Consider the following 12,297-nt stretch of genomic DNA (forward strand, 5'->3'; position numbering starts at 1 on the left):
AAATGGCTGTGCTCTAATTTTCAGAAGCAAACACTCTGATAATCATAGAAACCTTCTGTTTATGCACTTCTCACCTGGCAGTATCACCAAAATGCTTTTAAATTAGTCTGTGAGCTTTAAAATTTATAGGTTTATAAATACTATTATCTAGTTTCATGTTTGAAGTTATAAATCGTTTTTATTCCATGTTACTTATTTTAAGTTTATTCAGACTTCTCTATCCTCTGATTGGCTTCTATTCCAAGACAATTCATGGCCTGGAGAAAGCATTCCTTTGCTATAATTTAGAGAAAGATGTAATTATGACAGTTAGATCCAGCTAATAACCAGTTATAAGAGCCATAAATCACATTTCTGATGATGATAAGGAGGCTACAAAATATTATATAGAGTGGTTCATTCTGTAATATCTATATCAACACCTATTTCAAAGATTCAGAGAGACACAAACCTATTTGGTTTTGGAGACCAAAAATTATTTTTGGGATAGTGTTGGCAGAGAAGTTCTAAGAAACTACTACCACATCAGGAGGTAAGATGTTGGCTTGTATTTTTGTGTTAAGGCACAAATTTTACCAGGGAATTCTTATCCGAGTTTGGAAGATCCTTGAATTCAACTGAACAAGCTTCCAATACTATTTCTAATTCTAATTCACAATCGTATTACAAATAAGAGGTTTTTTCTGCTCTGGGCATAGTCTCTAGAGGCTCAGAAATGACATCACAATTAAATGAATCATAGCTAAAACTTACATGAAACATGAAAAGTCCCGGATGTGGTGAATTCCCTTTTTCTCGTATACAAACATTTTATTGGAAAGAAATTCCTATTGGACCCAAAACAGTATGAAGGCAGATGAATATAAGACTGAATTTTCCCCCCTTCTTTTTAAATCATTGATAAAAACTGCTAAGAAGTTGACATCTTCAGCCTCACAAATAAAAAGGGAGCTGCAAAGAGAAAACTGATTCTCCATAGTCTTCTATTTTAAGCATCGATATGTTAATAAAAAAACCAGCTGACAGGAGAAAGAAAACATAATTTCTGAGTCTAGTAACACCTAAATTTGACCTGTTAATTTCATTTGTTCGTTATAATTTTGAACTCCAAATTAACAGTACAGTATGGTCAAGAGAAAATTAGGCTGCAACTGCCTTACTTTCAAAGTATATCTGGTGTGATCACATCAACATATTTGCCTCTGCCATATAGATTCAAAGAGTTTATTACCTTGCTAGTCAGTCGTGGGATAAGAATAGGAGCCAAGACCACTGGCACTCAGGAATGGCCATTAGGCTGTACCTTGCAGCAAGGATGCAGCAGAATAAAACCATTCTTCATAGGCCTTTAAGCATGTGTTTCAAAGCCAACAATAGTGTGGAGTCATTGAATACAGACCAATATACAGAGAAAGCAAAACATTAGGTTGTGTAGTCTGTCTTCCTATCACCATGGCATTTTAAAATTTTTCAGCATTTCATCAAGTATGACATTAATCATTGATGTCAAATAATAGCAAATATATGAAATAATCAGGGCTCAGACACCATGCTTGTGGTGCATACATGTCAAAAATACAGTCCTTTTTTGTCCCTACTATTTGGAAAGAAGTAGGATTAATTTAGTGACCTCTGTTATCAATCACAAAATACTATTCTCTCTGGCTGTAGTTGGCAGATGGACTGGAATCTAGGATACATCTCACTCAATAGTGGAAGCTGCTATTAGCTTTGCTGAATTCTCTCTTACTTTTATTGCTCTTACTCTTCACAAATTACACTTTTTGCTAGGTCCTCGGTGCCTGGCTTTTATCCACTACTATTAAAACAACAAACAAACAAATAAATAATCATATTCTGTAGATTGATAAATAATTACTTCATCCTTCCAAACACCTTTAAATGACCTTACATCTTCGGTGATATTCAAGGTCATTTTTTCTGTCCCTTACACTCCCCCCCACCCCATCCCCCCCAGCAATTCTGATAGCCATGGGGGAATGAAAGTTCAGATTTCAGCACAGTAATTTGAAGTGTTAATTAGTGATTTTAAAAGTAACCTTAAAATCGTTTCTCCAACATTGTGTCAGGATCGTCACAAACTAACTCTGTGATAGAATAAGAGGTAAGGAAAGACAGAGAGGAAAATCTTCTCCCACTATAGTCATCATTAATCAGAAACATGACTGACATTTGCTTGAAGACCTATATCAGTAATATCATTAGCCTTTAGCAGTGAAATCTGTGAGCAGAAAGATTTCTGTGTGATACTGCAGTAACAAGCATACCTTCCCTGCCTATTTTTGACAAGGTGGTGGAGGGATTCCTTGAGATGTAGATAAGAATGTGGCAACACTTCTTTCTTTCCTTCTTCAGATATATTTCTGTGTCGCTGTACTTGGACATTAATAAAAGTCTTCATGATTCTCACTCCAAGGCCATTCAAATATGATTCAGAATCAGATAGGGGATTGCAAATGCTGGTCTCCATAGGACCATTAAAGTTATGTGTCTGTCGCCTGTTCTTGTTCAGCTACCTTTTTGCATTAATTTCTTATAAAGCTTACTAAGCAATGCACAGTTACATTTGCAAGACATAAATTCACAAACGAAATATATTTAGAACGAAAGTAGAAGTAACTCTCAAAATTTAAGCATGGGACTACTGAAATGTGGGAATATAGTTAAAGCTGCAGTTCCTCAAATGTCATTAATTAATCTCAGATTAATAAAATAAATGGACCAGAGTCTTCTGGATTATCCATCCAAAGTACTCTTGTCTAAATGGTTCATGGAGCAGATCCTGAACAATTCCAGTCTATACCAGTATATTAAATCAAACTACAGTTGTCACTGCTTTACTGTGATTCTAAACCTGTGAATGACCAAGCCAGAGGCTCCATCATGGTTCATATGCACTGCAGCCTCCAGAAAAGAAACAAGTAGCTCAGGCCAGGAACTGCTTCTGCTGTCTTACTGTAGTTTAACCGGGTTCTTGTGGAAAAGCTACATACTTTTCAGGTGTTCTCTGTGCAACTCTTCTTTAGCTCAGCCAAAACACACAATCACGTTATTTATTCTAGTGATTCAAGTAGATGAGTCACAGTTTGTATGCTGCCTGTCTGCAGTTCTTAACTTTTGTGTCAGTGAATTATTTAGGCAGCATCTTACATATTTAATACTGGTTGATTATTTTAAACTTCATAAGCACTGTTTGAATACCATTGTTATTCAATGAGGCTGATATATTGCCTAGCTTTATAGAGATACCAGAGCTGGTTTTGAAATCACACCTGAAGACAAGGAGTTTCCTTGACTTATAGGTTTCAAAGGAAGCTCTAATACCTCACATGAGAGGAATTGGAACAATGGAAAGAGAGTGATGTGTGTTGCAGGATTTCTCAAATCATTGTACCAGATACAAGTTGATTTTGTGTGTAAGCGTTTGAAAAACATCCCCAGAGGCATTTTGAATTTTGATAGTTCTTAGCTGTAGAAATATGTGTTTGGACATTTCTTTCCCTCTTCTGAGCATTTCACAACAGATGCTGTAGAATAATGTATATTGTGACAGTTCTCACATGTCTTATTTAAAAAAATGCCAGGCTATACCTTATCTAAGATGCAGGTATACAGCCCTGGCTTTAACACAGCTCTGGAAAGGACATAGCATGGAAAATACTGGTTATGATTGTACTTCTTCCTGTCTACAAATGTTATTGAGGTCAGTCTGAAATCAGAGTGAAGATAGTGGTCAACTTAATTTCTTTGTGGACAAGTTTTGATAAAGGCAATTTTGCTTTTACATAAAGTTTAATGAAGCTCTAGCAACATTCAAAATTAGTGCATTGCCTTTACATTATATTCTAACTATTTCAACTTCATTTGTTTTCAGTGCACAACATTAGTAAGTAAAGACTTTGATTCAGTGAAGGTTTGAAATGTTCTATATATCTAGCTTTTCCCTTGGCTCTGAATTTCTCTATTGTTTACTGTTTATATGTTGTCAGTCTCCTTTGTTATGTATTTATTGCTTAAAACAAAGAAATAAACTGTACATTTACAGCCTCCCATCAAATAGAAGTGTCTTCTCAACATGTGGAAACAGTTGAGTTGTGCTAATTTTAAAATAAAAATATCTATTAAAAAAATATATTGAAGAACTAAAATTTCTGTCGTAATAAGGTTTATTGGAAGTTTAAATGTAAGTTGCATTGGCAGAACAGAGACATAATTAATTCTTTATTTCAGTATATAAATTAGGGTCTTTAATTCGAAGTGTGGACTCTTGAGAAATTTTCAGGTTTGCCACATTAGTGAAGAAACAAATGGAACAGAATTAAAATGGTGCTTCATCACTGCATGTTGATGCATCACCAAATATGGTTAATTCAATTATCTTGACAGCTGCACTACAGTTTTAACTATTTATGATAATACTTTCATAATATAGTACTAAATATTTTATAACGTATTTTATGAAAATAACAAAGACTTATAAATTCTACACTGCACACAATAAAACACTGGAGCAGGCTGCTGTGAAACCTTTGCCAAGAAGCCAGGAATATGGAGACACTTCATGTGTAAATCATAAAGCTCACAGGTTATTAAAATGCAGCCATTTCTATGCAATTTTTGATGAAGCAACACTATGAAGCTCAGTAGTAGAATCAGGTCCATTTTTATCCTTTCTAAAAGCAGGATTCTTCAAACGAAGGGTCAGATGCTTCTGGCTTATAGTGAAACTCCAGATGTGTTGTGTTTCTAGTTGCCATAACACATAAGTAATTAGATAAATGTAATTTACATGCTTGCCAAAGAGCTGTAAATAAAGGATTTAAGGAAGATATCCACTTTACACATTTATTTTCAGGTGTATGAGATTTGCTTATGTTTTTTTTAAAATACTCTCACAATAAAGATGAAAACTCTTAGGCTGGATAAATAGTAGTAGTCTGTAGATTAATTTTTTGAAATATTATTTCTGTTTCTTTTCCCAGACTTGGAATTTATAAACATAAATATCAGGAGTGTGTTCAAATTATTATTATGGATTTGTTCATCTCCCTTATTTAAGTGAACCAACAGTTTTTTCCAAGCAAAGCAAAAATGAAATAATGAAAATACCTTACTACTCCTGTCATTGTAATTGCAGTTAGAGCAGGTAGATTAAGAGAAAGAGACCTAAAATGCTTTAGGAAGCAATTTTTATGAAAAACCTCTTTATGGGACTGATGTATTAAAACAAAATAAAATTAATCAAAAATTTAAGCATTTTAAATTTTTAGGTATTTATTTGAGACAGAAATAAACAAAACTCTCTTAATGACAATTTCAATAGCATTTTTTACTAGCTATGCCATTTTAATTCTGGTTTTTTATAACAATTGAAAGAGGTGATTAAAATGAATATATGGTGTGGCATTTGTACATAGCCTTACACTATCAAGAAAATTTGTCGGAACTGTATAAAGATAGGGAGTATCATCAATATATTAAAAAAATCAACACTAAAATTATAAAACTACTGAGAGTAATTCTAGTGAATATAAAAATACTGTTGGCATTTTTAAACATTTTTTTAGAAATTCAAGACTGCTTTAAAATATCTTAGTAGTCGAATTTGTTAACAAAGGTCATCAGCATATGTTTTTTTAAATCTCCTGTCATGAGTTTTATCTCCAGTCTCCCAGTTAGTTCTTTTGTACAATGTACTTGTATTTCTAAACCTCTCTTTGGAGTCTGTCTGTATTCCTCAAATCTGCTAAGCTTAGGTTGTGTGAGAGAATAGAATTTAACCTCAACAATTTTCAAATACATCTGTTGGTTATAGCATATAAATATCACAATAGCTTCTTTGGACATAAACAAAACTGTGAACACAGTCCCACTGTTAAAAACAATTCAGTGTTGGAAAACAAGAGTGTAGAATGTCTCAGTTGTTTTCTGTATGTGCTTATATTGAATATAACAAAGATTGTAGGTGGAACCTTTTCTTCACTGTCATGTAGTTTAGGCAACTTTTTACAACTGAGTCTTCCAGAGCACAAGCACCTAGGCAGCCCTGGTAATTATACCTTCATTTAATATTTTTAGGCTATTTCAGGAAATCTGTTATCTCAATTTCTGTAGCAGCCAGTTGGGATAACACAGCACAGCTGATACCTCTCATGGCAAATGCTACGGCTTAGGTTAAACACTTCCATTATTGTTGTTTCTTTTTCTCTTCTTTTTTCCCTTCTTTATTAGGTAGGTCAAAACATGCGTTTATAGAACAAATTTAATCAATTTCACACATAGAAGAACTGTAACCATTTATTTCTGACTTTCCATTTAGCAGAAATCAAATTGTGTATAATGCTTTTTTTTTTATTATTTTATAAAGCATGCTGGGAAACCCCAGTCTGGCAGCCTCTGTGAAGGATTCCATCTGGGTGTTTTTGCCCAGTAGAGCCTTCCTTAATATAACTGCATTCTATATTGGGAAATTATTTTAGTTTCTATTTTCAGTGTGTGCCTTGTTTTGGCCTTGCATTTCATCTGCACAGAACTGTTGCTCTTTCCATTTCTAACATACAGAATGTTGGCCATTAACTGTGGTCTCTTGTGTTTTTCTCATTATTATAAATAATCCTAAATATTACATGAAAATTCTCATTAAAATGTCCTATTTGCCTCAGTGTACATGACTTGGATTAACACCATATTTCTTGCTAGAACGAAGGCACCAGTAGATCTACCATATATAAAACCTCTGCATTCAGCCATATCTGCCTAAGAAGGAATTTCCTCGCTTGAAATTTTTTGTTCTTTATATTGGAAAATGAATATGTGAAAACTAGCAGGAAGGACTACACTATAGAGAACAAGAATGTCTTATACCAGCTACTGTCCTTTAGCCACATATTTGTGTTTACACGTTGTGGTGTGTAATCTTAAGTCACCAAAATAAGAGTGAGTATGATCTATCCTCAGCTGAACTTGCTTACTGAGTCATACTTAGGGAGGTTAGGGAGAGAAGCTGCACAGAATAAATTTCTCCTGGTCCTTTGGATGAAATCACAAAGATCAAAGACCCCCAACATTTATCTCTTATTTTTGCTGACAGCATAGCAACTCACCTGCTATTTGTTTGACCAGTAGAACTATTTCCCTTCTCAATGAAACAATTTTAGCCCAATTATTTTCTAAGCTTCTGATTTAGACTCATTATCACCTGGTAACCAAAAGCCAAGGAAGTGCTGTGAGTGGATTGTGTCAGATACATCAGTCAATAACAAAAGGTACCATGGAACAGTTCCTGTTGTATAGTGCAAAGTTCTAGCTGTACATTTTCTTTCTAACTTTTTAACTTTTAATCTGTAAGAGGTTGTTCATATGTAAAATCTCTAATTTTTTAAAAAGAAAATCTATAACTGCAGTGTTATGCTCATACCTTGCCTGCTGAGCCAGGCCAAAAGAAGTGGCATAGTCTGGCACTCTGCTATGTCCATTCAGTCTCTTCCATAGCATTCCAAAGGGATTCATTTTTCCTTCTGCTAATACTAGTGAGACTACGTCTTTCATTTCACTGGAGGAAGAACTACACTACTGCTGAGGAAACCATTTGGATTATTCCTCTAGTAATCTAGGTGTATTTAAGATTTAAAGGAAGTAATCCAGAACATAAAACTTCTTGAGAGTGGATCTTAGCAGTAAATGGCAGAATCAGGGAAAGGTCTGTTCTTTTCAAATCAGAGAAGCAGTCTTTTTGCAGCAGCAGAAGTGTAAGGGGAAAAGTGTGACAGCAACAATAGATCTGGTCTTGTGTTGAGCAATGCTTTGAATTGTGAACTAAATGTATTTAAACTTGATTCTCTCATTGCTACTATTCATTTTGTACTCAAAAAATCTCAGACAGTACTGTGTGTTTTCATAAACATATAATTAGCTGTTTGGGGTTTTTTGGAAGACCTCAAATGAAAGACTTACCAGGTGCTGATTTGTGGATAGCTGAAGTCTCCAGCCGGCAGGGATTTGATGAACACTGTAGGTATCTGGAAAAGGGTTTCCACACTCATGACAGCCATTCTCTGTAATAGTGGCTGAAGGAAATATGACAAATTATAGATGCCTAGAGATTGAATACAGCCAAAAACCAAATAGTAGATACCATCACTGTGTGTCTGACACGTGACAGAGTTAATGAGGAAGCCATCTGTAAATATAATCTGGACCAACAGTGCTTTGCATAACTTGTATCTCTAAGACTTACTACAGACAGGGTCAGGGGCTGCTTTCAGGACACGTTCCTATCATGGCCGTCCTACTATGTGTCTCACATCATTATCCCTCTCATTCTGGTTTTCATTTTAAAGTCGACTGGAAGCTTCTAAAGCAATAACTGACTCGTTATTTGCATGTATTAGGGACAATAGAATAGCCTATTAACCTTCTCTGGGTCTTTTGGCCACTACTGAGAGATAAATAACAAATAAGAATTTTTACACAAAGCAGGTGTATATGCACGTTTTGCATCTAGGAACTCACAGAACGCCTAGGCAGGGATCTTGCACAGAGAATTTAAATAACCTGGAGGATGGTTTGATCACAACCTGTGTGAGCGGGAGTGAAAAATCCGTCTGCAGATCTGATGGCCACAACCTTGATATGGTACAACTTGGTTTTGAAGAGGGTAAACAAGAAAGTAAAAGTACTGTAAAAACATCTTTTAAAAGTCATGGGGGTTTTGTGTGTGCATTTAAAGACATGAAATACGTTTATTTTCTCAAAACTTCGCAATATTTCTTTGGGAGAATGAGAAGCAGCATGAGTTGATTCACCATCCTGCACTTTACAATAGCTACATTCTTCTGCCTTGTGAGAATAAATAATGCAATACCACCAAAAAGGAGCTAGTGCTGAGTATAGTCATTCAAAAAGTCCTTTTGATGAAATGACCCATAAGGTCATCTCAAAGAGTGGAACATGCTCTTCTTTAGTGTCCGTTTTCTTGTGTGGTTTTTTAACATTTTTTAAGTGTATAGAGCTAAGATCTTTTCTATTGGGAGCCCAAGTCATTTTCTAAACTCCCCATTGAACATGTAGTTTAAAGAGGCAAAAATGCTGAGTGCTTTTCTGCTGCAATTCATATCATAAACAATAAAAAAAGAAATATCTGCAGGAAAAATGCTTTGTTTTATTCCTTTCCTCCAGGCCTTTTTTCCCAGTAGGACTTGTATTGCTGTTCTTTACTGCCTAATGACACTTCTAGTGAAACCAGGAATTCCAAGCACAGGAAAGAAAATGTTCAGGAGTCTTTAGATAATATATTCATACCATGTTCTTTCCAAGTTGTCAGGAAACTACAACTCACTATTCAGAAAATAACTAGGCCTTCTTCTAATGCTAGTTTTGAGGTGGAGATATAGGGGTTTTTAGCTGTACCCACAGTCTAGAGGAAAATTAGAGATAAAGCCTACATTTGGTCTTTGTGATTTTTCCTTTCACTATTCATATGTATTGAACACTGAGTTCACTTTATTTTTCAAATGTCTCATTATCAGTTGTCTCTCTTCACACCCTACATGAAATTGAATGTCCAGAGTAAAAACATTTGTCTTGTTGCCACAACTTATTATCTGTCACTTAAAGGTTAAAGTTGGGGAGAAATGCTCTTGATGACCACTCCTTTTATACATCTTTCACTGCTTCCATATTCTTGCTGCAAACCATTTGTCAAGAACAGACCACTGAAAATGAAATATTGTCTTAAACAAATAAAATTCAAAGAAGTCTGATGACAGCTTGTTTAATATTTGCCAGACATTAAGCACAGACTTACAGAAGAATTTGTGATAATGCAAAAAAGAGTAAAAAGAGGGAAAACGTAAGAAGAAATAGAAGAAAGGTACTGTGAGTTGCAGAAGGGAGGTCTTCTAACAGAAAAGCATCTCCTATTTGTGAAAACTTATGAAGAATGAAGTATATACATATATATACACTATATACTATAAAAAAGTAATTAAAACTTTAAATGTGATACCAAAGAACATAAACAGCCTTTCATAAAGAGCTTTAATGAACTCAGTGAAACCAATATGGATTTCATGTAATATAAATATATTTCTAAACTTCAAACTTCTTAGAGGGTAGAAATTTGTTAAAAATAGAGATTCTACCTCAGATATAATTTTGTGGGGTTTGTTTTCCTCTTAGATTGTCAATCAAAATATGAGGAACAAATATTTATTCTTTTCGACACGACATTTGTTCGCTCACTGTTCGTATCATTTGACTGGAAGAAAAAAAGCGAGATAGCTCATTGACTTGCTTAAACACTTGAACTTTTGAGAGAAACAGTTGGGCATGAAAAGGCTAATTGCATTGAAATACTTACACCACTTTGGAATCACAGTTATCTAAGAAGTCACTAGGGCTCTTTGAAAAACCACGAAACAGATCTTGAAATATCAACAGCTGAAATTTTACATGTACTTGATGAGCTTGAACCTGCACTGATGTAACACAGGTGATCAGGTAAATATTTAGCTCACAATTCTCTGTCCAGATGTAGAAATACATCTTAAAGATGACTTTTGGATCAGTGAGGTTTTTTTTCTTTTTCCATGCTTAATCCATTTCTGAAGCAGTAATCCATTTGAAATTTCAAAGAAGCAAAAATTTCTGTGCCTTCCTATCCATGCCCCCATGCATTCCCTCTCTTTATAATACTCTTTGCAAGTCGCTGATGATACTCCTGGTTTCAAACTATGCAGAAGCCTCATCTAATTAGTAAGCAACAGTCTATGTTACCTGCAATATCAATTACTACAATTGACACTCTCCAGTTTCCAACAATTACTCTTCTTCCCCAAAGCACCCCAAATTATCTAGTTTCCTTCTTTTTCCTTGTTCTTTTCACTAAAACTATCTGTAACATCCTTCTTCTCCGCAGTTGCCTTTTTCTTGTATCTTGGTGTACTTTATTGAGCTATCAAACTAGAACATAAGGCACATGGGAAAAAATAAGATTCAATAGAGATCAAAATGTCAAGGTGTAATCAGTGCTACATTTTTCAAATATTGTAAACTTTTAATTTACCTTATTCTAATTCTACTTAGTTTAGACTTCCAAAATTAGAATAAGATAGGAATATTCATTCTTGCCATATTCGTTGCAAGATGTTACACTAATTACAGTGGAAAAAAAGGCTCCATATAATTCTGAGTATATATTCAAGAATATCAGATAAGGAAAAGGAGCTATGCACTCTGAGTAGCGCCAACTTTGCCACATCTGCAGGCACTAGTGATAGATGTTATCTTTAGGTTACTTTGTCCTGGAAGTTCAAGCCACTCTTTGATTCCTTTGTAGGCAGCAATGCCACTGTACCTAACTTTAGTGAACTTAGCTCCCTTGATAAATATTCTTGGAAATGAGAGCTATTCTCTCTGTGGTTGAGGAAATTTTCAGACTAGAGTGTTATGACTTCTGTGGTTGCACTTCGCCCCTAATTTATATCTAACATATTTGAGCTTCTTTTAAAGAGTTCTCTGAATAGGTTTGACAAAAATATTTTTGGGATGAAATGGTTATAACAGAAATAGTCTTTCTAAAGTCTAATTTTTTTAATTTAAAATGTAAAACTTCATTTTGAACACTTTTGTGTGTCAAAGTACATGTCTGTGTATACACAGACACCCTCACATAGATGCATCTGTATGTAAGAACTGTGTTAGAATCACCAGTTAGTTTCATGCTGTGGAAGCAATGAAACAGCTCCTTCCATTTGAAAGGCTTTTGAGATATTTGGAGATAAGAAGTAAAATTATTAATACATTTATAAATATCCATGGCTTTAGCAGTTTAGTTTTATTACCATAGAATGATCCTGTTTCAAAACAGAAAAAGGGAGAGAGTAGAAGGAGAATGCACTATTGTCAGCCTCAGAAAAGTAATTTTGGTTCAGCAGTGAGCAGTGATTATATACAAACAAACATCATGGAATTTTTTAAACCATGTAAAACTGTGATGTGTAGAGCCAGGGAATGCTGGAATTGGAGTGGGAATAAGTAAAGTAAGTTTTTTATCTTTGACAGAAAAAGTATGCACACTGTAAGAACGGAAAACAGCGGGCATATAAATTTTGAGATGGCAAACCATATCACATGGAGTTAATGAAAAAATCCGACAAAAAAAAGAAATCAGTATTTCTTCTAGGAATCACATCCATGCAATGAGGCTGATGAATTCAGGACAGTCCATACAGTCCCTGTGTTACTGTCCATGCTTGGTAGGTTGCTCTGGGCAGG

This window comes from Corvus cornix, chromosome 5, assembly GCF_000738735.6.
Source record: "Corvus cornix cornix isolate S_Up_H32 chromosome 5, ASM73873v5, whole genome shotgun sequence".
In the NCBI taxonomy this organism is placed as follows: Eukaryota; Metazoa; Chordata; class Aves; order Passeriformes; family Corvidae; genus Corvus; species Corvus cornix.